The sequence below is a fragment of the Phascolarctos cinereus genome, unplaced genomic scaffold, assembly GCF_003287225.1.
Source record: "Phascolarctos cinereus isolate Bilbo 61053 unplaced genomic scaffold, phaCin_HiC Scaffold_2;HRSCAF=192, whole genome shotgun sequence".
Taxonomy (NCBI): Eukaryota; Metazoa; Chordata; class Mammalia; order Diprotodontia; family Phascolarctidae; genus Phascolarctos; species Phascolarctos cinereus.
This window is the reverse complement of record NW_027555625.1, coordinates 173,910,279-173,938,114: the sequence shown is the minus strand read 5'-3', so window position 1 is coordinate 173,938,114 and position 27,836 is coordinate 173,910,279. Positions and strand designations below refer to the sequence as shown.

Sequence of the window (27,836 nt, the reverse complement as noted above, 5' to 3'; positions counted from 1 at the left end):
CTCTGGGACTCAGTTTTCTCAACTGTAAAGTGAAGGAGGTTGGACTAAATGATTCCTAACGTGCCTTCCAGAACCAACATTAATTCAGCATTTTTATTTGGCTTTCCAGTTGAATTATCAAGTTGTCTTATTGTATCTCTCTGGGTTGCTCTTAATTTTGTCAACACAAGAATTGGCAAGCCTTTAAATTAACAGTAGTTAATGCAGTTATGTTATTATTCTCTTAGAAGTTTTTGTGAGTTCACCATTACATAGAAAGTGATTAAAATTAATAAGACAAAATGCCACAAGAACAAAATTATGATGAGTCCACTGCTTTAAGGTGTTGCTAGTATTTTAACATCATGCACTTTGCCCCTAAACATGTAACTCACTTTGTACACAGTGAAACCTGAAGTATACTTAAGAGATCCAGTATGTATGAACACCTACCATAGGATGAGCAAGTTGAAATAATAATGGTAGCTTTAAAAAATATATATTCAAAATTTCAAATTGGTTTAAATTTGAGAAACATTTATCGTGTATCTCTTGTTTATTCTTCATTTTGCAGAGGACCAATGACATCACAAGGTGATGTCTTGACTTGTGCGTGAATTGGATTTAAGTAAGGCAAAGTTGTAGAAAGTCATCAGCCTCACTCTTTCTTCCGGAGTCATCAAAGTCCAGTGGCAAGATAAAAGTTAAGACTACCATATACAAGGTACTTTTTTAGGTGCTAAGGAAACCAATACAAAAAAAAAATATATAAATAAATCCTATTCTTTAAGAGCTTACGTTCTCTTTTCATTTGGACGAAGATATACATGAAAATAACTACATGCTAGTATAAGGTAATCACTTATAAATGCCCAAATTATTGATATAAAAACCATTATTTAAGTTGAAAAGAATGGGGACATATGCATATATACATACATGTACACACACAAATACATATATACATATAAACAATATAAATATATTTTTAAAATATATTTTAATTTGTTTTGAAATAAATTAAAAATACATATTTTAATTTTCCCAAAGAGATTAAGGGAAAAAGGGAAGAGAAGAAATGAAGAGAAGAGGGAGCAGGAGAGAGAGAAGGGGAGAATCAATAACATACTTCTCTGAATGGAGGGTTACACTATGGAAGAAATGGAAGAAGGAAGCCTGAGAGAATTTTGCCAGGAAAATGTTTTCCACCTTTGGAATTATGGAATCAAGGCCAAAGACTTACATTCTGAGATCTATGGCTTCACTTCCTGTGTAGTGTTTAGTTAGTTCTAGGTAGCACAGTTTAGAAAGGCCATGGATAAACTTGAGATCATCTGGGGGAGGTAAATGAAGGTAGTGAGTATGTTTAACCCAAGAGGGGGAAATTTTAGGGCAGCTTGATAGCCATCTTCAAGTACTTAAAGAACTATGACCTTGAAAAGGAATTGGACTTGTTCTTGGCACCAGGAGACAAATAAGGAGCAATGGATAGAAATGGTAGAGAGGCAGACTTAGGCCTGATATAAGGAAAAACTTCCTAACAATGAACGCTATTAAAAAAATGGAGTAGCATGCTTAGGGAGTGATGATTTTTCTCTCAATGGAAGTCTTAAAGTATGGCTAAGTGACCATTTGTCAGATGTCTCTTTTGGGGTTCTTTTTTTCATGTATGGCTGGGCTTAAATAGACGATGAGGTTCTTTCCAGCTCTGTGATTCTGTATTTCCTAACCTAATTGACAGAACTGGAGAGTTCACCAATGTGCTGAATAGAACTATTCCAACCCCTCAAGTAAAAAAACATAATGAGTTTAGGAAATAATATCATGGAAGAACAAAACCAATCATATGATCATCTAGATCTGCAATTAATTTTAGAAGACTGAGCCTTCTGTGAATGTGTAGAATGCTGCTAGGCATGGGGAAGAAATGCATAAAAAAGTGTTCCCTGATTTAATGGAGTTTTCCATCTAGAAGTATGAAAAATGCACATATAATTATGATATAGCATAGTACATATAATAAGGGCAATAATTATGTAAAAGACCACAGGCTATGTAAGGGCTGTGGGAGAAATGATTGTTGCTGACTAAAGGGATCACAGAAGGTTTTATAGAAGGGATGCTATCTGAATTGGGCATTAAAGAATTGGTTGGTATTCAATAGTCAAAGAGAGGATGAAAGCACATTTCAAGGATAGGGAACAGATTGAGCAAAGGCTTGGAAACTGGATAGCATATGGTTTTTTTAAGCAACAAATAGTCTAGGCCATGTAGGACATAGATTCTGAGGCAAAGCTGTATAAGGTAATTTTGGAAAGATAGAATTGCACAAGATTTGGGTGTCTGAATTCAATTCAGTTGACCATAAACAGCCACTGAAGAATTTGAGGGATGACTCAACAAGATATGGGATATACACAGAAGAAACATTAAGTCATACAGCACTATAAAGGATGAATTGGAATAGAAAGAGAGCAGAAGTGGGAAGATGTCTCGCAGGCTATTGCAACAGTTCAGATGGGTGGTCAGTCAATAGTCAACAAGCATTTAATAAGTTCTTGCCAGGTGCCAGGTATCATGCTAAGTTCTGGGGTTACGAAAAAAAGGCAAAAATATGGTCCCAATTCTCAAGAGCTCCCATTCTCATAGGAGAGATAAATATACAGATAACTGAAACTACAAGATATATACAGTACAAAAGGGATATAATATCAGAGGGAATGCAGGAGCACACACAGCAATGAAGCAAAGTGGCCCAATGAGGCAATGAGAGCAATTTTAAAATTGTAAAGCACTCCAAAGGTATAGTACAGCTAGATCAAACAGTTCTGTGCTCTAGGTTGTCAAGCACCACATATCCCACAGACAAGATCCTCTTAGGGCCACCTTCTAAACAGAGAACCTGATATCAGTGTGTCTACATGGTATGGATTTGCTCCCATGGAAGTGTATTGTAAATTCGGGCAATTTGATGAGAAAATAATGGAAAATTTAGTGGGGAAAAAAAAATCACACCTCAGGAAAGTTTAAGGTTTTACTTTATCAGATATAAGAACTAACATACTTGCTCCAGGGAATTCAATCTGATTTCAAATTGTGTTTTCCATGTCTTTGTATAGCAACATTTAACGTTCTGCTTTTGAGAGCTGTAGTACTTAGTTATATGTGATTTAAGAATCTTCAGGGCATATAGGAATCAAATGTTAACACAGCTCCACAGTAACGCTGACAAGCAATTTCCACATTCTATTCCATAATCTACCCCTAACAAATACATAAGGGAGCGAGGTGGCAAGTAATAGTCCATTTGGATGATGGGGAAATTGTTAAATGAATGGCCCCAGACTTCTTATTGTGGAGAACTGGGAATAGTGACCACTATTCTTAACTGTTAAATTATTCTATTAGCCATAATACAATTATGGAAAAGAAGGAATTCGTTAATTTCTCTTATTGGATGTCATAAGAGATTCATATTTAAGTATTAGAACTTACTAGTCTCAAAACAATGTTAATTCCAATATCAGCTTTCTAGTTTTATAAATTGGAAAGCTCTTCTAGTTTCTAAATATCTGATAACATAAAACTGTTCTTTCTCCTGAAAAAAAGAAAAAGAAAGAAAAAGAAGAGCAATAACAACAAACAATTGAATGCTGGGAGATAATGGGTTGATTTTGGTCATAATCCCCATATTTTCATGTTGGTTACATTCCTTTGGAAAAATGTTAAAATTGGAAAATGCATTCATCATGAAGGATTCAGTATTAAAAATGTGTTGTCCAAAACTATCATAAAACCAATATTTTGACAAGTATATACATACTTTAAACATTTCCAGAGTGCCTCCCAACCCATAGCTGTTCCAACAGGTAATCAACGTGCCTGTTTTTCTGCAATTCTTATTTATTTGTCATTTTGCTTTTTTTTCAACTTTGCCAATCTGATGGGTGTAAGGTGGAAACTGTTGCTTTAGCTTTCAATTTTATAATTATTAATGATTTATATGAATATAGTTATGTTAAGGGATATATAAATATGTATGTATATATGTAACACTTAGGAACTGTCTCTTTATAACTTTTAACCATTTATCAATGTGTAAATAACTTATATTAATCAGTTCCACGTATTGTTGTTCAGTCATTTTAGTCATTTTGGTGGTTTTCTTGGCAAAGATACTGGACTGGTTTGCCATTTCCTTTCCCAGCTCATTTTACAGATAAGGAAACTGAAGCAAATAGGGTTGTGACTTGCCCAGGGTCACACAGCTAGTAAGTGTATGAGGCCAGATTTGAAATCAGGTCTTCCTGACTCCAAGCCTGGTACTCTATCCACTGAACCACCTGGCTGCCATATATATACATGCATACATACTTATATATATATATATATATGTATATCTTAGAAATGAGACCTTGTAAGAGAAACTTGATACAAATATTGCTTTCCCATTTGAGTGTTTCCTCTCCAATCTTTACTATCTTGGAGTTGTTTGTATATAAACTTGTAGATTTTATGTAATTAATATTATCCATTTTACCTTCTGGATCTACTATGTCCCAGATTTAGTGATGAACTTTTCTTTTATCTGTAGATCTGAAAGGTACTTTCTTATTTGTTCTAATTTTTTCATAATGTGGCCTTTTATATGTAGGTCATATATTTATTTGGATCTCATCTTGGCACATGGTGTGAAGTGTTCATCTTGACTTAATTTCTGCCAGACTGCTGTCTAGTTTTCCCAAAAGTTTTTAGCAAATTGTGAGTCCTTCCAACCACTAGCCTTTAGGAATATATGAACTATAAGTTACTGTGTTTCTGTATATTATGCACCTATTCAGTTCCACTAATCTCCCTCTCTTTTCTTAACCAGTTCCAAATTATTTAAATAATTATAACTTTATATTAACATTTTAAAATTAGCATTGCTAGATCGCATTCCTTCCTACTTTTTTCTTCATTGATTCCTTTGGGAATCTTGACCTTTTTCCCCTTCAGATGAACTTTGTTATATTTCACTTTCTCTATTGGTAGAATGATTAGTATGGCACCGAGTAAGTAAATAATTTAGATAGTATTGCCATTTTCATTTTATTAGCTCAGTCTACCCATGAAAAATGATTATCTCAAATTATTAAGGTATTTTTCTTCTATAAGTTGTTTTGTAGTTATGTTCATATAGTTCTTATGTGTATCTTGGTATGTAAACTTGGTAAGTAAACTAAACTAAATAAATAGTACTTTGCACATTTCAAATTTATTTTAAATTGAATTTCTTTTCACTATTCTTGGTTTATATTGGCAACAGCAGAAATGCTGATGATTTATGTAGATTTATTTTATATCCTTCAACTTTACAGAAGTTTTAATTGTTTCAGTTAATTTCAGTTGACTCTCTAGGGTTCTGTAAGTACTCCCATCATATTATATGCAAGGATAATTTTGCCTCTGCTTATTCCCTAATTTTTTAAATTATCATATTGCTGTGGCTAACATTTCAAGAACTATGTCAAATAGTAGGGGTGACAATGGATATTCTTATTTTACAATTCATATTATTGGAAATGGGCATCTAGGTGGTTCAGTGGATAGAGTACTGGGCCTGGAGTCAGAAAGACTCATTTTTGTGAATTCAAATCAAATTATTAGTTGTGTGACCATAAGGAAATCTCTTAACCCTGTTTGCCTCAGTTTCTTCATCTATACAATTAGCTAGAGAAGGAAATGGCAAACTACTCCAGGATCTTTGTCAAGAAAACCTTAAATGGGCTCAGAAAGAATTGAACACAACTGAAAAAAAAAACTGAGCAATAAACAAGCGATGACAATGGATACCCTCATTTTACAATTCATATTATTGGAAAGGATTCATTTTTTTTATCCCAATTACACAAAATGCTGGTTCTTGGTTTTAAATATATGCTATTTAGCATGTTAAGGAAATGACCATTTTAATTTTTTTTAAAGAAATGAGTATTCTTTTTTATCAAAAGTTTTTTCTGATTGGATTGATATGAAGATTATTGCTGTTCTTGTTATTTATGTGGTCAGTTTTATTTACAGATTTGCTAATATCATGTCCTAGTATAGGATACACTAGCATTCCTAGTATAAGTCCAACTTTGTCATATTTTTTAATGTTTGTAGCCTCTTTGCTAATATTTAAATTTTTTATATTAATGTTAATTAGAGCTTGGTCTAAAGTTTTCTTCCTTTGCTTAGGCTCTCTAGTTTAATTGTAAAAACTACATGTATGTCATAGAAGGAATTTGGTAGGATCCTGTTTTTGTTATTTTGGCAAACAAAATTTGTACAATATTGGAATTTTTCTTTGAATGTTTAATAGAATTCGCTGATAAATCCATCTGGTCTTGCTGCCCTAGATGACATCTTTAAATGCAGGTCCTGGGAGGAGCCATCCAATTCTGCTATCCTCTTTCATTTCTCATTGACTTAATATCATTCATATTTATAGTTACGATTGTTATTTATGTAGTATCCTTGATCCTTTTCTCTTATACTTTTCTCCTCTCTTCACTCCTGTTATATTTGCAGGTGTTTCATCTGGTGGCTTGTCTGTGTATATAATAGGATTTTCTTTTCTTTTCTTCTTTCTTTCTTTCTTTCTTTCTTTCTTTCTTTCTTTCTTTCTTTCTTTCTTTCTTTCTTCTGTCTGTCTTTCTTTCTTTCTTTCTTTCTTTCTTTTCTTTCTTTCTTTCTTTCTTTCTTTCTTTCTTTCTTTCTTTCTACTATTTAGCGGCACTCTCTGGATGTTTCTGTGGGGGATTTTTCTCTACTAAGAGTTCTGGCCAGTTTTCTTGTGTTGTTTGATGAATTATGACACTCAGTTTTTTGGTTTTTTTGTTTTGGGGGGTTTTTTGGGATTTTTTGGTACTGTTCTTCTGGAAGATCTATTATTTTTAAGGTACTAAGAGGTCAATGTGTTATTTTCTTGTTATTGTCTTTTGTTTCTCTTTTACCAGATTTCCTTCCAATTTACTATATTTTTGTTCCAAATCAATTGTTTTCTCTTTGTCTTTTTTGGGGAAAGTCATCACTTTCATCCCCTTCCCCCCCAACCCCCTGTAATCTGCTAATTATTTTACTTTCAAGATTTAAATTCTGTTATTTGTTCTATTTTTATTTCTTCTCTGAGGCAAGCAAGGTTAAGTAACTCGCTTAGGACCATGCAGCTGGCAAGTGTCTGAGACCAGATTTGAAATCAGGTCTTCCTGCCACCAGGCCCCGTTCTCTATCTACTCTGTCATTCAAGTCAAGACATCACCCTCATGAAATCATTGGTCTACTTTGAGAATAAAAACAAACAAGACCAAGAACAAGAACAGTAACAACTTCTTCTGAAAAAGATTTCATTTCTCTTTTGATCTACTCTGGAATTTCTTGTCATCCTATGCTTTCTTAGGATTCTGCATCCTTTGTTGCTTTGGATATCTTTACTTCATCTTGAAATATTTATTGAGAGATTTGTACTCTCTTTGAGAGTGTAGTACTCATCCTTTATTATATCTTTAGGATCTTTTCTCTTGATTCATCTGTTTGTACTTTTCATTCCTCATTGTACTTTCTTCCTCTTGAGCTCCTCAATGTTTCAGCTTTTTCTCCTTATACTCCATTATTTTTCATCTTTTTGGAGTGGTAAACTTTATCCTCCTTGACCTTCTTTGCATAGACTCAGATTCCTAGATTTTATTTTTACTTATCTAATATTTATTTTTATGTATTTTTTCCATTGTCCAGATAAAACTCTTTATTCCTCTCCCTTTTTGTTGGAAAGTTCTTGACCAGTAACAATCTGGTTTCAAAAAATATCCATTTTTCCCTCTTGCTCTCTCTTTCATTTCTCTACTACATGTCTCTAGCTGATCTTTCCATCATAGCATAATCCACAACTATTCTTCCTTTTCCTCTCAAAGATATTCAAACAATTTCACACTTCTGCAGTAAATGAAAACATTTTTATCTTTTTCTTTTTGAACATATAAAAATTGGTTTTTGGATTTTTTAAATCTTTATTTACTTTATTTTGTTTCCATTTCAGATACCCTGTTCATCTAGTTTCTAGGATTCTCGTAAAAGAATAAGTAGGACAACTGTTGGAGAGACTATGAGAAGATAAAAAGACTGACACACTATCAATGGAGCTGTGGATTAATCCAATGATTCCAGAAAGTAGTTGAGGTAATACATTAAAAACCACTAAACTATGCCTACACTTTCACTCACAAATACCACCACTAGATATACAGGATATAAACCCCCCAAAGAATTCAGAGATAAAGAGAAAGGATCCATAAGTACAAAAATATTTTTAACATTTCTTGCCCAAGCTGGACATGCAGGGGTCACTCACTAGAACAATGCCACTACTAATTGGCATGGAACCTTTTACCTGCTCAATTTCTGATTTCAGTTGGTCTGATTCTTTTTATGCAACCTGGTGCCCCCTCAAATTCCGAGTGGCTCATTATATTGATACCATACTTAGTGCAGACACTTGCATTCCCATTTCGAGGAAAGGCACAGACCAACCATTCTTCATTATCCTGAATCCCACTACCATGTCTCCTCACAATTATCTTCTCTACCATCTAAGGTTGTGCTGGAGCTACCTCATACCAACTATAAAAAGGCTATTGTTTAATTTCAGTGTTAGAATTTGGTCAGCAAATGCTACAAATAAGGGCTTAATTTATTGTTTTGTTAACTGTCAAGGCTTTAAAAAGTTGTGAAGAAAATGTTAATAAAGTAGATTAAGCTCAAAATGTGTTGTGCATACATTTTTTTCTGAGAAGTATTTCTTAAACATTTGATAGCACAACACTGCCCTATCCTACTTTTCAGTTCCTTTTTGTTATTTTTCTTTCTCCATTAAAATGTAATTTCCTTGATGGCAGGAACGGTCTTGTTTTGCTTGTATTTGTAACTCCAGTTCTTAACACAGTATCTAGTTCATAGTGAGCATTTAATAAATGCTTGACTTGACTTGATCTCTCTTGGAGAATGGTTAAATAAATTATGGTATATGAATGTAATGAATTTTTTTTTGTTCCATAAGAAACAACAAAATAGATAATTTCAGAGGATATTGGAAGATCTCTATAAATTGAGTCAGGGTGAAGTGAGCATAACTACAAAAATAATTTATATGACAAAAGTATTATAAAGAAATGTAATTAATGTAATAATGAATCATAAGTCCAGAGTAGTGAAGGTTAATGATATTGCTCACCTCCTGCGAGAGGAGTGATTGAGTTAGAAATGCAGAATAATGTTACTTTTGAACGTGGCCAAAGTGGGGATTTGTTATGCTGAATTATGCACAATCATTTTTAAGGCTTGTTGTTATTGTTTTGTCATTTTTCAGTTGTGTGCAACTCTTTGTGACCCTTTTTGGGGTTTTCAGAGATACTGGAATGGTTTGCCATTTCCTTCTCTAGCTCATTTTACAGATAATGAAACTGTGGCCAACAGGGCCAAGTGATTTGCCCAGGGTTACACAGCTAGTAAGTGTCTGAGGCCAGTGTCTTGAGGACACTATTTATATACATGCATGCGTACATATACACATACATGCATATGTGTGTGTGCGTGTGTGTATGTGTGTATTTCAGCGAGGTGGCTCAATGAATAGAGTGCAGGTACAGAGTTCAAATTTGGCCTCAGATATTCACTAGCTTTGTGTCACTGGAGAAGGAAATGGCAAACCACTCCAGTATCTTTGCCAAGAAAACCCCATGGACAGTACTGGCATGCTATAGTTGATAGGGTCAAGAAGTGTCAGATATAACTTACTGAATAACTGAATACACATGCACACATATACATACCTACATATACACACATATGTATATACACATACATTTGTATAGTATATGTATGTGTGTGTGTGTGTACCCCAGTCTCTTCCCTGAGGGTCAATCCAGCATCACCAGTTGTATGTTGGGCATTCATACTGGAAACATCAAAGCCTCTGGTTGTAGATAGCTATCTAATTTAGGGTTCCACACTCTTAGATAGTCCCCAAATCCTCTCTGGTTTAGCTTCAAATAAATTTGAGGCAGAACAAAATGTCACCTCAGGAGGCAAGGCCAGTGATCTCCACTCACACAGGCCACATTCCTGTCTTTATTATGAATATCTGTCATCAGCAAAGACTCATTGCTTTGGTGGCATGTTTTGACCAGTGAAAAACCTCAGTCTTTTTACAGAACAAGGTAGCACAAAGAGCCAAAAACGATACTCCACATGTGGCATGACCAAGGTAACATAAAGTGAAATTAACTCCTTTCTCATTCCAGATAAGCCTAAGTACACCCACGTTTTTGTTATTGTTGTCATTCCACGTTGCTAACTTTTATTGAACTTACTTAACATCTTTTGAAGAAACAAACAAAAAAAACTTAGTCATGCTCACAAATGAGAAGTGAGGAGGGTATGAATAGAGTGGTAGTGACGTGAGCAGAAAGAAGAAGCCACATGAGAGAAATGTCATGGAGATAGAAACTGCAGGATATGGTAATTGATTGGGTATGGGGTGAAGGAACCTGAGAAACTGAGAATAATACCAAGGTTATAAGCCAAGCAGATTTAAAGCATAGTGATATCCTCAACAGAAATAAAGAAGTTTAGAAAAGGAATGTGTTTTGGGGAGAAAGAAAGTTCTGATATCACTATGCTTTAAATCTGCTTGGCTTATAACCTTGGTATTATTCTCAGTTTCTCAGGTTCCTTCACCCCATACCCAATCAATTACCATATCCTGCAGTTTCTATCTCCATGACATTTCTCTCATGTGGCTTCTTCTTTCTGCTCACGTCACTACCACTCTATTCATACCCTCCTCACTTCTCATTTGTGAGCATGACTAAGTTTTTTTTGTTTGTTTCTTCAAAAGATGTTAAGTAAGTTCAATAAAAGTTAGCAACGTGGAATGACAACAATAACAAAAACGTGGGTGTACTTAGGCTTATCTGGAATGAGAAAGGAGTTAATTTCACTTTATGTTACCTTGGTCATGCCACATGTGGAGTATCGTTTTTGGCTCTTTGTGCTACCTTGTTCTGTAAAAAGACTGAGGTTTTTCACTGGTCAAAACATGCCACCAAAGCAATGAGTCTTTGCTGATGACAGATATTCATAATAAAGACAGGAATGTGGCCTGTGTGAGTGGAGATCACTGGCCTTGCCTCCTGAGGTGACATTTTGTTCTGCCTCAAATTTATTTGAAGCTAAACCAGAGAGGATTTGGGGACTATCTAAGAGTGTGGAACCCTAAATTAGATAGCTATCTACAACCAGAGGCTTTGATCTCACTCTAGTCATATGGGTTGAAAAGGAAAGACCTAATCTTAGCCTGGGGACTTTTATTAGCAGGGTGTGGTGGTTGTGACTAAAGAGTTGTTAGCCTGCACTTAGAGTGAAGAAGTTCTTGCCACTACATCCTAGCTTACTGAAGCTGAGATGGCTTTGCTGGCTCTGAAGAGATGAGTCTAGAAGATTGCAGCAGGGAATAGTGCCTAGCAGAAATACCAAGAGGTTCAGAGGAATAGGCCAGAAGAGCTGTGTGCCAGCCAGGACAATAGTAAGTAACAACAACAACAACAATAAAAGTATCTAACATTTATGTAGCACCTACTATGTGCCAGGTGCTGAGCTAAGCACTTTTACATATATTATTTTATTTGATATTATCTCATTTGATCCTTACAACACTGTAAGAGGTAGATGCTATTATTATTCCTATTTTACAATTGGGGAAACAGGTAAACAAAGGTCAAGTGATTTGTCCATGGTCATTAGTGTGAGAGTAGATTTGAATTCAGGTCTTCCTCACTCCCAACAGGGAATTCTACCCATTGCGCCACCTAGCTACCTCATTTATTTATGCAAAAAGGCACTATGTGGCAGGACTAGTGAAGCAACACAGACCGCAGAAAACCTGTTCCCTGGGAGGATCAACCCTCAAGAACCCAATAGAACATTTTTTTTTCAATAGGGTTTCCATAACTAGAAAAGAACATGCCTACAGAAAGTAACATGATGATAGCATCACGGCTATTATGGGTCCTGCAATGTCCTGCATTTTAATCACCCTTTCAGATAAATTCTTCATGTTTGGGCCCCTCATAGGTGATCCTTCCCTACTAAAGGTATATATATTTCTGGGTGTACGTTCTGAGGTTAATGGAAGTGCAGAGGAGAGGAACTTTCTATTGCAAATCTTCTGACTAAGCTGCAAATGATTTTGTTTTGAACTAATATACACTAACTGCCTAAAGAAAAAGTTAACACATATGTGAGGGCTTGAGAAACATATGATTTTTTTTTTTACTGGATATGGACCTACAGAGTATCTTAAACCTGGGATAACATTCTGGGATCCCAATGCGTGAGAGGAGGATGCTTCTGTATTTCATTAGAAAGATCAAAAGGTCTTGTCAAGGGTGGAAAAAGAACTCAAAGCAATATTATGAAAAGATTCTTTAAACAAGCTGCAGTATAATCCTTTGGGGGGGGGAATAGACATTCAATGAAATGGAGGACTTTCATGCATTCTTGATGAAAAGACCAGAGGTGAATAGAAAATTTGACTTTCAAATATGAGACTCAAGAGAAGCATGAAAAGGTAAACAGGAAAGAGAAATCATAAGGGACTTATTAAAATTTAACTATTTACATTCCTACATGGAAAGGTGATATTTGTAACTCATGAGACCTTTCTCAGTATCAGAGTAGCTGGAGGGAAGATATATGTGTATGTGTATGTATATATACATATATATGTATTTATACATATATATGTATTTACACATATATATGTATTTATACATATATATATATATATATAATATATATATATATATATATATATATATATAGAGAGAGAGAGAGAGAGAGAGAGAGAGAGAGAGAGAGAGAGAGAGAGAGAGAGAGGGAGGCACAGGGTAAGTTGAATATTAAGGGATGACATTTAAAAATAAAATCAAGGGGTGAGAGGATTATACTGAGAGGAGAAAGGGGGTGGTAGAATGGGGTAAATTATCTTACATAAAAGAGGCAAGAAAAAAGCTTTTACAGGGAAGGGGAAGAGGTGGGAGGTGAAAGGGTGATGAGATTATCGGATTTGATTTAAGAAGGGAATAACATACACAATTGGGTGTGAAAATCTATCTTATCCAACAGGAAAATAGTGGGGGAAAGGGATAAGAGAGGGGGGCGTGATAGAAGGGAGGGCAAATTGGGGGAGGGGGTAATCAGAAGCAAACACTTTTGAAAAGTGGCAGGGTCAAAGGAGAGAATAGAATAAATGAGGAGGGATAGGATGGAGGGAAATATAGTTAGTCTTTCACAACATGACTATTATGAAAGTGTTTTGCACGAATACACATGTATAACCTATATTGAATTGCTTGCCTTCTTAATGAGGGTGGGGGGAGGGAGGAAGGGAAAGAATTTGGAACTCAAAGTTTTAAAAACGCATATTACAAATTGTTTTTACATGCAACTGGGAAATAAGATATACAGGCAATGGAGTATAGAAATCTATCCTGCCCAACAGGAAAATAGAAAGGAAAGGAGATAAGAGAAGGGGGGTGTGTGATAAAAGGGAGGGCAGATTGGGGAAAGGGGTGTTCAGAATGCATCCCATCTTGGAGGGATGGAAGGGGAGAGATGGGGAGAAAATTTGGAAATCAAAATTTTGTGGAAATATATGTTGAAAACAAAAAGTAAATACATAATTTTAGAAAAAGAAAAAATAAACAAGCTCCAAATGTTTAGAGTAGAGGAGATTTAGGTGGAATATAGCAGTCTTCCTCATGTATTTGAAGGGTAACCACGTGCAAAAAGGATTAAACTTCTGCTTGGCTCAAGAGGAAAGAAGTAGGAACAATGAGTAAAAGTTATAAGAATGAAGATTTTCACTTAATGTTAAGTGAATAATTCCTAATAATTAGAACTGTTTAAAAACAATAGGATAGGCTGCTTCATAAAGAATCCCTTGTCCTTAGTGGTGTTCAGGCAGAAGCTAGATAGGTACTTGTCAGATGGAATTCTCACTCTGGTATAAATTGGACTGGAGGACCTTTGAGATCCTTTCAAAATTAGAGATTCTGATTGTTGGAAAAGGATAGGAAAGAAATTTGGGCCCTAATCTGTTGCTTATATCTAGGCTCCTAATAACCTGTATAAAATGAAAAGAAAGCCTCAAGTCCTGAAAAAATGGCAATCTTAAAAACAAAAACATTAGATAGGGAAGCTAGGTGGTATAGTGGATAGAGTGCCAGGCCTGGAGTCAGGAAGACTCATCTTCCTGAGGCCAAATATGGCCTCAGACACTCACTAGCTGTGTGACCCTAGGCAATTCACCCTTTTTTTCTTAATTTCCTCATCTGTAAAATGAGCTGGAGAAGGAAATGGCAAACTGCACCAATATCTTTGCCAAGAAAACCTCAGCTGGGGTCACAGAGTTGGACATGACTGAAAACGACTGAAGAACAACAACAGGGCCTGTAGGGATAAACCCAATAATATGAAATTCAAAGCATAGTCACACCTTAAAAACCAAAGTTAATAATTCACCTATCATTGTCATTATCACCAGCAGCCAACAAAGATGCTGTAGTCATAGCCACATAGTCAATCATGATTACATAGCTTTTAAAATTTAATGCAGAAATCCCTCAGTTATCAACTTGGTAAATTACCCATAGCACATTAGAAGTTCCAGGATAGTTTCCTGCTTCCCCTCCTGGAAGTGGGGGCTAGAGACTCCTCTGCTCTCATCTGGGAGATGAAGTGCTAGGTTAGAATTATGTTAACTGATCCTTTAAATATTGTTAATCTAGAGGATGAGTTTTTCAACTTCAATCTAACTTCTGATCACTAATTTATTATTAGTGAAAAAGAAGACCCTAACCTTTATATTCAAGATTTGACCTCTTCCCCACCAAATACCAATTTCACAATGAATCCACATAGCACTTAGCCAAGAAAACTCATTTATGCAAATTGATAGCAAAACAGAAATCAGAGAAGGTATACATAGAAGAATATATGCCAGACAATATAGAATGAAGGAACTCACCCATTGGGAACGAGGAAACTCTGGTCAATCAAGAGAGAGAAAATCTTAGATTTCACCTGAGAAATATTCCCTTAAGTCTCCAGTGTAGCAAGTTGGGGATACATAATAGAGACTGCTATCTTCTCTCATGTCACCTTAGACTTTTCCTTCAGAAAACTGAAGCAGGGTTGGCCTCATCCATCTTCCCTTTCAGAGCTAGAAGCCAGAAACACTTGAAGCAACTCAAAGCTTATGGAACTCAAAGAAGAATGGAATTAACTTGCTCTCATCAGCTCCACCCTACCCCTCATATAGCACTCATCTTCACCAATGAGGAGAGTCCCACACTTTGAGGTTTTGGGACTAGAGTTACACATGAAATTAAAAAGTTACTGCACATAAAAAATTAATGCACCTAGAATATGAAGGGAAGTGCTCAAGGGAGTACCAAATTTCTCTCATAAAGGTTTGGTTTCCAAGATTTATAAACAATTAGTAAACATATATTAGACTAATGACTATTCCCCAGTAAATAAGTGGTCGAAGGATATGGGCAAATAGTTCTCAAAAATAAAAATTGCAAAGTATTCATAACCATATGAAAGAATGCTTTAAAGCACTAATAATAAGAAATACATAAAATGAGGTTTCACCTTATACCCTGCAAATTGGGGGAAATAACTAAAAATGGCAGCATTATCAACTTTGGAATGGTTGTGGAATATGTTGTTGATGGAGCTATGAAATGGTGCAACCATTTTGTAAAGCAATGTGGAATTATGCAAATAAAGTGACTAAAATGTCCATACTCTTCAAACCAGAGACTTCATTATTGGGCTTATACCCTCCAAGAAGTCCCCATACACTCCAAAATATTTATAGCAGCACGTTTTGTAGTAGCTGAGCATTGATAACAAAGTAGATGCCTATTAATTAGGCAATGGTTAAACAAATTGCGATACATGAGTGTAACAGAATATTACTGTGCTGTAAGAACTAATGTGTATGATAAATACAGAGAACCATGGAAAGATCTACATGAACCAATGCAGAATGAAGTAAGCGGAGCCAAGAAAACAATATATGCAACAATGTAAAGAGACAGCAGTTATATACCAAAAAAACTAAAAAATAAATGTAACAAAATTATAAAGCTCCAGCACGACTCAGATGGAAAGTTCAAAAAAAAAAAACACCTCTAACTTGCCCCTTTGTGGAGATGGAGATCTATAGGTATTACATATTGCACAGTTCTTTTTGACTGTTCAACTGTATTGATCAGTTGTAATGATTTTTTTCGTCTCTTAAAAAATGCCATTTATTATATGCAATTGCTTTCTATGAGACAGAAAGGGAAGGACATATGGGATAATTACAATGAAAGAAACAGAAAATATCAATAAAAATTTAAAATCAACATATATAAAAAAAGAACAGAGGAAAAGAATATGTTAATATGAAAAAACATCCCAAAATACGGAACTGAGTATAGTTTAAAAGAGGAGACATGATTGATGATAGAAATAGCAGCCATTTCAGAATCAGTTGATTTTGGGCAGTCAGGTCATTGATTAAGGAAAAGGGGAAAAAAAACCAATAACAAATTCTAATAAAGGATGATGATAGAAAGAAGATATTGCACACAATTACATAGCAGCTCCTATTTAAATAAATTGTCTGACTCTCAAATGGTAAATAGGAAAAATAAAGTTACCTACTACCATTTTTTAAAGAAGATTGATTCAAAAGAGTGTTCATAATTAAAAGACTAAGTGATTCCAAAAACTGCCTCAACTAACAAGCCTGATCTCCTTTTAAAGCAGAGAAAGGAGGCAGTCAAGAGAAGGATTCCTTTGGGACACAGGAGTTTTTTGCAGAGAATTATAGAGGATGAGGGAAGATTAAGAGCATGTAAACTTATAAAAGGATAAAAGTCAAGTGAGGGGGAATTGATAGTACAGAGAATTTGGTGTGAAATTCATCTAAATTATATAATTTGTGGATGAAAGTGAAAAGAATGTCAAAATGTGAAATGGAGCAAAGCTTCTGGCATTTTTACAATGATCTATTCTTATCAGAAATGATAATAGAACCACCATAGACTTTGTCACCTAACGCATGATGCACTATATTAAAAAAATAGAAATAGGATTAAAGAAGATAAACCAGATATGGTGATATACATGCCGATAGTTTTTGCTACTGGAGTGACTGAGGCTATGGATCTGTTGAGTTTAGAAATTCTTAACTGCAATAGTGCCAACGCTGGTCAGGTATATGAACTAAGTCCTCAACCGATATGGTTAATCCCTGGGTGCAGAGTATCACCAGGTTGCCTAGAGAGGGTGAATCAGCTTAAATGAGAGAAATGGATTGGGTCATACCTTCCCAGATGATCAGTAATGGGATTGGGCCCATTGAAGGTAAGTATACCTCCAGCCTGGATAAAATAGATCCAGTCTTAAAAGAGAAAAAAAAAGGTGAGAGAGAGGTAGAGAGGTGAGAGGAGTGAAGAGAAGGGAGAAAGAGAGAGGGAGACAAACAAAGAAAGAGAGGGAGAGGAAGAGGGACAGGGAGAGAGAAACTTCCAGTTCATATCTAAGATGATGGAAAAACAAGTGATCTTAGAGAGGTCATCTAGAACAACCCCAAACCCCATTTTATGTATGAGAAATGAGTGAATGAAAAGCATTTATTTAGCATTTACTATATGCTAAGCACTGTGCTAAGTGCCAGAGACATAAAAATAGTCTCTGTCCTCTATGATCTTATATTCTAATAGAGGAGACAACATTGTAGGGGAGTGGATACAGGAAGGGAAAGGAATTATGGTTTAGGGAATCACAAAGATAGTAGAATAATAGGGCAATCCATTGAAAAGCCCTTTCCAGAGGCAATGGTAGTGTTGATTTGATTATAGTGGGTAAAACAAGAAGTCAAAGGAAGACTCGGGGAGGAGAGCTGTGGCCATGGGACAAAAAAAAAATGTCTCAGAGTTATGATCAGAAGAAGTTAAGTGACTTGCCTAAGATAACATGGGTAGGAGAGTTAGGACTGAAATACAGTCCTCTGAATCCAAATCCTTTTAAAACCTATTTAATCAATGTGTGCTGATTAAGTCATTTAAGTCAGGGAGGTTACCCCCAAATTGATTTTTATAGGATATTGTGTTTTCCCTCACCTTTGGTAAATATCGGCTTTAATCAAAAAGTGTTTTTCTCTGGATCTGAGAACTTGTCCCAAATCAAGATTCCAGGGAATTTTTTAGTTTTCAAAAAAATAAAAATTAAAGGGGGGAAGAGAAGAGTGAGAAGATTATCACAGAGCTTTGATTCTTACCATCAAGTAAGGCCTTTCTGTTATTTCATAGATGCAGATACTTCCTTCAGTGATGCAGATCCCTCATCGTCTTATGAGCCCTTAGTAATTGATCCACCCAATGTGTTGAGGTACTTTCTCTAGATATGGATAATAATAGAGCATACAGGCTTTCCATAAGCTGGTGCTCACCCTCAAAGCATGAACCAGCTCAACTCCTTTTCCCATCATTGATCTCTTTAATAATAGGAAACAGATAGGGATTTGACCTGTGTTTTCATTCATTTAGGGAACTCCTGGATGATGAGATTCCTACAAATACAGATAAATAACCTCTCTGAAACTTACAGTTTTAAAGGGTTGCTTGGAATGTTGACAGGTTAAATGACTTGCCCAGGATCACACTGATGATATGTGTCAGAGGCAAGACTAGATAGTCCTGGATCCAAACCTAACTCTCTATCTACTATGCTACTGTGACTCTCCAATAATAGATAACCCTGATGCCATTTTTAATATGATTCATTGTTGCAGTAGCCTATTTACACTCACTGTGTAGCTCTCTATTGCCCATTGGGTGACCCACAATTTTGATTTCTTGGAGTCTGTGGTATTCCATAGCAGCATATTCCATAACAGCATGCCAGAGCAACACGGGGAAAATATTGATATTACAAAGATTTTATATTAACTTAACGGAAGATGACTGGGGTCATTGAAGGCACTATGCAACTTTGCAAATGCAATCCAATCAGTTTTTCCTTCAACCAATTATATGTTTTACAGATAAGATCTGCTATGAATATTGATTATGAAAGTCTCTTTTCTTGCTTCGCATATTTTTATAATTATTGCCCTTGATGTTTGTGAAAAATTAGTGTCATAAATATTTTGCTGATGTGAGAAAGTAGGCATAAAGGTCAGTAGTTCAAGATGTCTTCTCAAGCCTCAGTATAGTTTAAAGAACACTGGACACAGAATCAAAAGAACTGAGTTCAAGTCCTAGATTTTTCTCTTTCTGGGTAAATGGCTCTGGGTAAGTTACTTTACTCCTCTAAGCCTCAGTCTCTTTATCTGTAAAATGAGAGTTTAATATGTCTTAGAGAGTTTAGTATATCCTAGTTATAGAATTCTGCAAGATTTTGTTGTGCTCCAATAAAATGACACATTTTGTGTTTGTGTATATGTGTGCTCAATTTGCCCTTAACATGATCAAAAAAAAAAAAGGAAAATAACAAATATTGGAGGAGTTGAGGGGGAGGTGTGGGGAAAATACACTGGTAAACAGTTGTGGAAGCCATGAATTGGGATAATCATTGCAGAAAGCAATTTGGAACCATAAACTAAAAGTCACTTACCTAGGCATACCCTTTGACTCAAAGATATTACTAATAGTAGTCCTGTAACTCCAAAGAGATCAAATAAGAAGGAAAAGTACCCATATTCACAAAAACCTTTATAGCAGATCTTTTCATGTAGCAAAGAACTAGAAACTACTTAAGGGACCGTCTATCTGTTGAGAAATTATGGTATATAAACATGATGGAATATTATTATGCCACACAAAATGGTGAAATGGTCAATTTTAGAGAAACCTGAGAAGACCTTTATGAACAGATACAGAGTGAAGTAAGGAGAATCAGGAGAACAAATTATACAATTCTAATGATATTATAAATAAAAACAAATTTGAAAGAAAACAAAAATAATCAATGCAATGACCCTTCATGATTCCAGAAGATTGCTAATGACTATCTTGACAAAGATGTGATAATCTCAAGATGCAGAATAAAGACGTACATTTTTAGACAAGCCAATGTAGGAATTCGTTTTGATTCTGAATATTTTCAGAAAGGTTTTGTTTTCCTTTTTCCAATGACATAAAGTTGAGAGGATAAGGGAAATAGGGATAGAGGAGAAAAGAAAAGAAGAGGAGAAGCAAGGGAGGGGAGAGAAAGGAAGAAAGGAAAGGGAAAGAAAATAGAAAAGGAAGAGAAAGAAAAGAGGCATGTTGAGACACCTTTTTAAAAATGCATAGAACAGGAGTATAGCCAAAAAGAAGCACAAGTTAGACATCTTTGAACAATATAGATTGATTTTTTTTCTTTGTATTTAAGAGGAAATACTAATGAAAATAGAGCTTTGCAATTCTTATACATTTTTCTGTTATGTTATGCATGTAGAAATGCTATTGTATTTGGTGCTAAATTCAGAGTAAAGATAATGTTAAAAAACATAGCGCTACCTATTTCCTGAACTTCCACCTTCTACCAGCTGATAGTGCCTCCCTTCCCATATTCTATGTGGATTTACTTTGCATATATGTTGTACCTACTTATGTTTACATGTGTTGTTTCTCCCAATAAAACGTAATTTCCTGGATGGTAGGGATTCTTTCATTCTTGATTAACTGAATTCCACAATACCATACATTCAATAAAGTATTCTGAGAATAATAGCCTCTCACAAAGCTTGCAGCTGTGGACATGATTTCCCAAAGACAGAGACTTCCCCTGAGACACCTAAATGGGAGTCTTCCCCAACTCATTTCCAAGCCACAGTTTTGCTCATTAACTTCAGAGATCTACGTGGCAACAAGCATTCAAGTCAAAGGATAACAGAGTCTTTATCTATTTTTATGGGCTATTGCCCAACCTTAGGAAGCATTTCTTTATGTGGGGCTGCTCATATCTCTTGAAACATCTGAAAACCGTGCACTCACTCTCATGGCTTCCATTAGCTTAATGCCACATGGCACTAACATATTTGCAGGCTGGAGTGGTAGACTGTGTGCGTGCAGAAATGCATTTCGAGGGTGTTATTTTTTTTTTAAGTTACTTGGGAACCAGTTGGGGCCAGTAATGGAGGGAAACAGTCACTGTGATTTAGGTCACAAGTGTTCTCAGTTCTTCAAACAAATGCTTTTGGATAAAGAGCTTGAAATTGAGGAAATAAGGATAGAAGTGGGGAGTGATTTTTATGGTGTTATTCTATGCCATCCTATGCTTCTAGGCATCAACATTGTCTTTAATATCTAGTTGGCCAGAAATTATGAGGTATATTCCATTTCAATCTTTCCTCAAAAAGAAACAAAGAAAAAGCTCACATCTGGAGTATTGTGTTAGTTCTGAGTGCCAAATTAGAAACCCAGAAGGATATCTATATGTAGGAAGGCATCCAGAGGAGAGAGAAAGAAAGGTGGTGAGGAGATTTGAAATTATGCCATATAAGGATCAGTCAAAAGAACTGAGAATATTTAGCTTGGAGAGGAAAAGATTTATTGGGGCCATGAATAGCTGTCTTCAAATATTTGAATGGCTCCCACTGGGAAAAAAACAACACTTATTCTGTTAAACATTGAAGACAGAGCTAGGAGTAATGGATGGAAGTTGCAAAGAGGCAAATTTAGATTTGGTTTTGTTTTATTTTGCTTTTTTAAAAAAAACTGGTTCTCCCTAACTCATATGGCCTGGAAGTACAGCAGCTACTCACTGGCACAACCCCACTTGTGACTGGTACAGAAGTTTTAACTCTTCTGTTTTTTTATACCTGATATGGCTCTGCCCTCCTTAGGCAACCTGTTGGCCCTTGACTTCTTGAGGACTCATCATATTAGGTCCATACTTAGTGTGGACACTGAAATGACTTTAGCCCTTCTGCATCTCAGAACTCCTGGACTGAAATGACCCACGAGTCTCACCCTTCCCTTGAAGCAGGGATTGTAGGTGTTTGCCCCTACTCCTAACTGAATTTAATATTGATATAAGAAAAAAGAACTTACTCACATTGAAAGGTACCCTAAAGTGGAATGGTTGCTTCCTCAAAAGGTAGTAGATTTCCTCTTGCTGGAGATAGTTAAACAATGTCTCAAAGATTTCTTGTTAGATTTTTGTAGATGAGATTCTTTTGGGGGTATGAAATGGACTAGATGTCCATTAAGGTCTATTCTAAGTATCAAAGTCTGCTATTCTCCTAAAAAATTCATCTTCAAATCATTGTTATTCAGGTTTTTTTTTTCTCCAAAATTTTCAAACAACTGACTAAAAAAGTTATTGTTCATGTATTACTCAGAGACTGGTAGGCAGATACTAAAGCCATTTTGACTCAATGTTGACTGACTGTCTATAATTTCTTCACATGGAGAAACTGAGGCACAAAATGATAATACAAAAACAAATGCAAAAGTGAACGTTAGAATTGCCCTGTCTTCACTCAGTCTTTATCTTAATCTACTAGGCCATATTATCTTATACTTTCTCTTAACTCATATGGCCTCTAGAAATGTGATCGCACTCAACCCTCAAGAATGTAAAATCCAGACATAGAGAGTGAGGTGTTTGGGGATGTGTACTCCCAAGAGGACCAACCGAAGAAAACACCTACACTATTCTGAGTGTTTTCCTGTCCTGTTCAATGCATCAAGCAGGAGTGTGGGTGTGGATTGCCCTTTGTGCACAACTTAACATTTTAGGTCAACTAGATACTTGGAATAACACAAAATGAACAAATTCCATTACTTCTTCTGCTAAGTAAATTGAACAAAAATAAACAAGAACAGAAAAAGTGACAAAATAGGTCAAGATAAATAAATAAAGATAAGTAAATAAGACAAGACAAAGACAAAAGACCAATCAGTAGTCCAAAGTATCTCCACAATAACTTGTCACATTAAGTTTAATTTCTATCCTTTCATATTCATTCAACATTCTTCCAACAAAATTTTGTAAAATGTTTGCTATGCACAGGTCCCTGTAGTAGATGCTGGGGCTGCAAAAACGAAGCAAAGCAGAATCCATTTGCTCAAGGACCTTATAATATAATAGTGGGGCTATGACACATTTACAGAAAAGGATAACACAAAGTAGAGCATGTAGAGGAAAAAACGTAAGATCAGGGAAAGTGTTTTAAGAAAATGGGAGAAGATAAAGATCATTTACAGCTGGAGAAATTAGAGAAAGCTTCACAGTGGAAGTACCCCCTGAGCTTGGCCTAGAAGGATGAATATTCCAACAGATGGAAAGGTGGAAGGCAATATTTTCAAAGCTACTAAGAAAACTGAGTGACTACAGAGAGGCAAGAGAGAGCAAGGTAAGATGAGACACATTAGCAAGCAGTCTAATTGGGCTGGAATGTAGAATGCCTGAAGGGAAGTAGTATGTAATAAGGTTAGAAGAGTAGGTGGGAAACCAAACTGTGGAGGACCTTAAATGCAGGCCAAGAAATTTGTATGGTATCCTCTAGGCAACAGGGAGCCACTGAAGTTTTTGGAGAAGGTTAATGACATGATCAGACCTGCCCATTAGGAAGATTATTTTCACAGCTCAGTGAAGGATAGATTGGGGAAGGGTAGAGAAGGAAAGCCTGGAGCAATGGCTCTTATTCCCAAACAGCTTTCAATTTAGTTTGGGTCATAAAATAAGCAGGGTGTCCTAGAAGTCCTGATACAGTGTTAAGCTTTGGAGGATATGTGGATCTCATTGATATGAGTGTCCCCTGGCAGAGTACAATTTGCAGCTCATCTAAACTTTCCCATACTGTAATACTCTTGTCTTTTCCCACCCCAAAATCCTTCAGAGGTTTATTCTAGGTCTCTTGAGATTGTGTGGATTCCAATAGAACACGTGGACTGTCAATTTGTTATTAGCATTAGTTAGCACCTTTTGGCTATTATGTATCCCATTTTTATGCCTCACTTGATATCAATAAGCAGAGGGTCAAATAAAGTTATCTCGGTTTTTACGTTTTTAAAGTAATATTGTATGATGTTGAAATACAAATGAGATAAGTTTGTTTGACAAGCCTCTGATTATTGATATCAAGTGAGGTGAAAAAACCAGGATGCATACTAGCCAAAGGTATTTGCCGCCTTCATGGAAGAGGTCCAGGGCATAGTACAAATCAAAGAAAGTTTCCCTAGAGATAAGTGGTGTTCATATTTGGAGGTAACACTCCTGATTTCATCAGAGACTGGAACGTTGCAGATTCTTATAAAGGAGATCCGCAATCACACAAAAGAGTTTGGCCTAACTAGTTACATAAAAAAATCAAGTAGATTAAAAAAATGCATTCCTCCAAGATTATATTTGCACTATTTTCCTGAACAATTTAACAATTTTTATTGGTAATACATAACAGAGCAATATGTAACACCCACCACGCATATATCAAAATCATGCAATGGTCTCTTGAAATGTAACAAGAAAGATAACTTTGCCACCCAAACTACGATGTGCAGTTTGTTGCACAGCCCATGATGTTGGTTGATCAGTACAGACATCTCAGCTAGATAATGCAGACCAACAACTCAATGATGGCAAGACGTAGTAGAAAGAGGTTATGCTGGATTCCATCTGGGACATTGTGCATGGTCTTTTAATGATGTCACACTGCTACTTAGAACAAAGGGCTATCATTTTAACATTAATATTCTTCTGTTGATGCTATATGGTTGCAAAGCAAAGGATAACACAATCTGAATATTTAAAGGATTTGTGTCATCCAAAACATGTGATGTACATAATCTGCTGCAAATTACCAATGACAAAACCTCTACATTGATTAATTTAATAATTTTTGGAATATAAGGTCATAATTGGAGAATAAAGTGTTATGAGATCAGATAACCATGGGATCACTTCCAGCTATTAAAACCAGGAAAGGCTGCATGGAGGAGTTAGAATTTGAACTGGGCTAGTCATTATTTGTTTTCTTTTTTTCTACCACTTTATTGCAATTCCCATCTCCTTTCCTAAACTTGTAGTCCAGACCTTCCCATCCTTGCCATACAATCTTTCCACCTTTCTGACCCTTATTTCTCATTTCCCACATACCCTCTTATACCCTCCACATTGCTGAAGGGGTTTTTGTAAATACCATCTTCAAACCCAGGACTTCCTGCTGGAAGGCATGCTCTCTCTTTTAACCATTATCTTGAAAACCCTCTGATTTTGTAATGTTCTCGTTCCACTCATAGATTTGTTTTTGTGTTTGTACTTCATATGTGGTTTCAGTGAGAGGCAGCATAACATAATGGACAGAAAGTCAGTTTCAAAGTCAGGATGGCTTCGGTTCCAGTCCTGTCTTTGACACACAGGCAAGTCACTTCACCTCAGTGCCCCTAGGCGACTCTCTAGGACCATAAATTACCAAGGATCTGGCAATCAAAGTTGGTGGAGGGAGTCATCACACAGATGAAATCGCAGGTCCAACTTGCTTTTTCCCTACTTCCTCCTCCCCCCACCATAGTATTTCACCATTGTTTACTTCCTGTCTAATTTACTCAAGGTAAAGACTTTAGCACTGGCTTCAGCATTGTTTTGTCACTGATTTGGATTCTGGTGTTTGACCACAGGTCCTAAGTGATAATCCTCATCTCAGGTATTCCCACCAGATCTCTATCTCTGCCTCATATCTCAGTCTTGCTTTTCTATTTCTGTTCCTTCACTCTCCAGTCCTTTCCACCTGCCTCCAAGAAGCTCCTGTCCTGTGAGGAAGCTAGCCAGGTTATGTGCGTATTGAGTGTTGGGGGAGGAAGGAGGAAGCAGGGGGTGGAAATAAACTGCTGCTGTTTCTCTATCCCAAAGGGCAGGGGATTAGTGGCTGAGTACAGCCTGCCAGACAGGATGATGTCTGGTGTCCTGGGGCCCAAATACAGCTGGCTGCTGGCATAGTGAGAGTGTCACATAGTAAGCTGGCATAAGAAGGGAGACTGGCTGGGATGAGGTCTAAGATAGGTGGAGCAGCTTTCAAAGGAGGCTGAATATTCAGCAATCACACTTCTGAGATGGCACCTAGATGCACCTCGCTTGTGCCCAGGGCAAGATTCTTGGAGTGCAAGTTAAATATAATATTGATGTTAGACATTTTCTTTGTGTCTTTAACATTTCAAAGTGCTTTCACATATAGTTTCTATTTTGATTCTCACATTAATCTTATAAGTTAGCACATTTGAATGAGAGTCAGAAGACCCGATATATAATTCAGTCTGCAGCTAATCAGTTTCATAGGCATAGGAATTTACCTCTCTGAACCTCATTTTCTTCTTTTGTCCTAAGGAGAGTTGGGAGTGGGGAGAATTAGATTATCTCTCGACTCCCTCCTAGCCCAAAATTCTATAATTCTAGTTACTGTTATTCCCATTTGTTATCTGAAAAACTGAGGTCAAGAAAAGTTAAATGAATTTTCCAGTACCAAATATGTACATTATATAGCAGAGCCAGGATTAGACTGTTGAATGATGTGTTCTAATTGGGCCACATTGCCTGTAGGAATTACAAGGACACAAGAACTATGGTGATGTGAGAAGGTTCTTTTTGCCTAATAGGTGATTGCCAAAATGACAATCAGTCTGTTAGAAGAGGGGAGGGAGAGTAATTAACTGGGACTCAGACTACCTGTGTTCTGGTCTGGGCCCCACCACTTACTAGTCTTGAGTTTTGTGACAAGTTACAACTTTTCTGAGTCTTTTTTCTTCAGTTTTTGAAATGGGGATAAGAAGATTTGCCCAGTCCATCAATTTCATATGGTTGTTATAAGACTCAAAGGAAATAATAAGGGATGGAAAAGTCTTTCACAAACTCACAGAACATTAGATATGGAAGGAACCATAGAGATCATCTTTTCCCACGAAGGGAAGCTAAGCACCAGAGAATCAGAATGAATTGCTCATAGTCACATAGCTTGTTAAGCAGTAGAAGTGGTTATTGTGCCCAGGCCTTTGACACTCTAAGGCAGGGATCAGGAACCTGCAGCCTTGAGGCCACATGTGGCCCTATAAATCCTCAAGTGCAGCCCTTCGACTGAATCCAAACTTCACAGAACAACAAATGTTAGTTCTGTGAACAGCAAATGTTCTGTGAAGTTTGGATTCAGTTAAAGCACTGCACTCGAGGACCTAGAGGGCCACAGGTGGCCTTGAGGCTACAGATTCCCCACTCCTACTCTAAGACCAGTGCTCTATCTGCTACTGCATCCATTCAACTCTAAAGTACCAAACAATTCAATTCAACTGAGATCTCAAAGTTCGTGTAGTCTAAGACTTACTCTTCTGAGGGGGAAATAAAAGGTACTGTGCTGGGATGAGGATACAAAGGTAAAACAAAATAAATGTCTTACCTCATATGCTACTAAAACAGATACTGAGATAGAAACATTTAAACAGGTAAGTAAATGCAAGACAATTTGAAGTGAGAGAGAGCACTGACAATTCCAAGGATCAGAAGAGACTTCCCTTAAGAGCTGGCACCTGAGCTGAGCCTTGGGAATTTCTAAGAATTCTGGGAGATGGAGAAGAAGAGGAACAGCATCCTAGTCAAAAAAGCCAACGGCACAGAAAAGGAAAACCAAGATTGGGGAGTGGGGGAAGGAAGGAGAATGAGTATCTATGAAACATTCACTATGTTCCAAGCATCATGCTAAGTGCTTTATCAATAGTATCTCATTTGAGATAAATAGG

General features: G+C 36.3%; 1 long non-coding RNA gene across 1 annotated transcript in view; it reads left to right on the top strand.

Moving 5' to 3' along the window:
- The first annotated feature begins 559 nt into the window (after window positions 1–559).
- LOC110207248 (uncharacterized) overlaps window positions 560–27,836 on the top strand; it is a 68,644-nt gene continuing 41,367 nt past the window's right edge. Inside the window, exons 1-2 of the long non-coding RNA XR_002324105.2 lie at window positions 560–703; window positions 8,039–8,178. This is a non-coding gene — a long non-coding RNA (uncharacterized LOC110207248). The remainder of the gene's footprint in view (window positions 704–8,038; window positions 8,179–27,836) is intronic.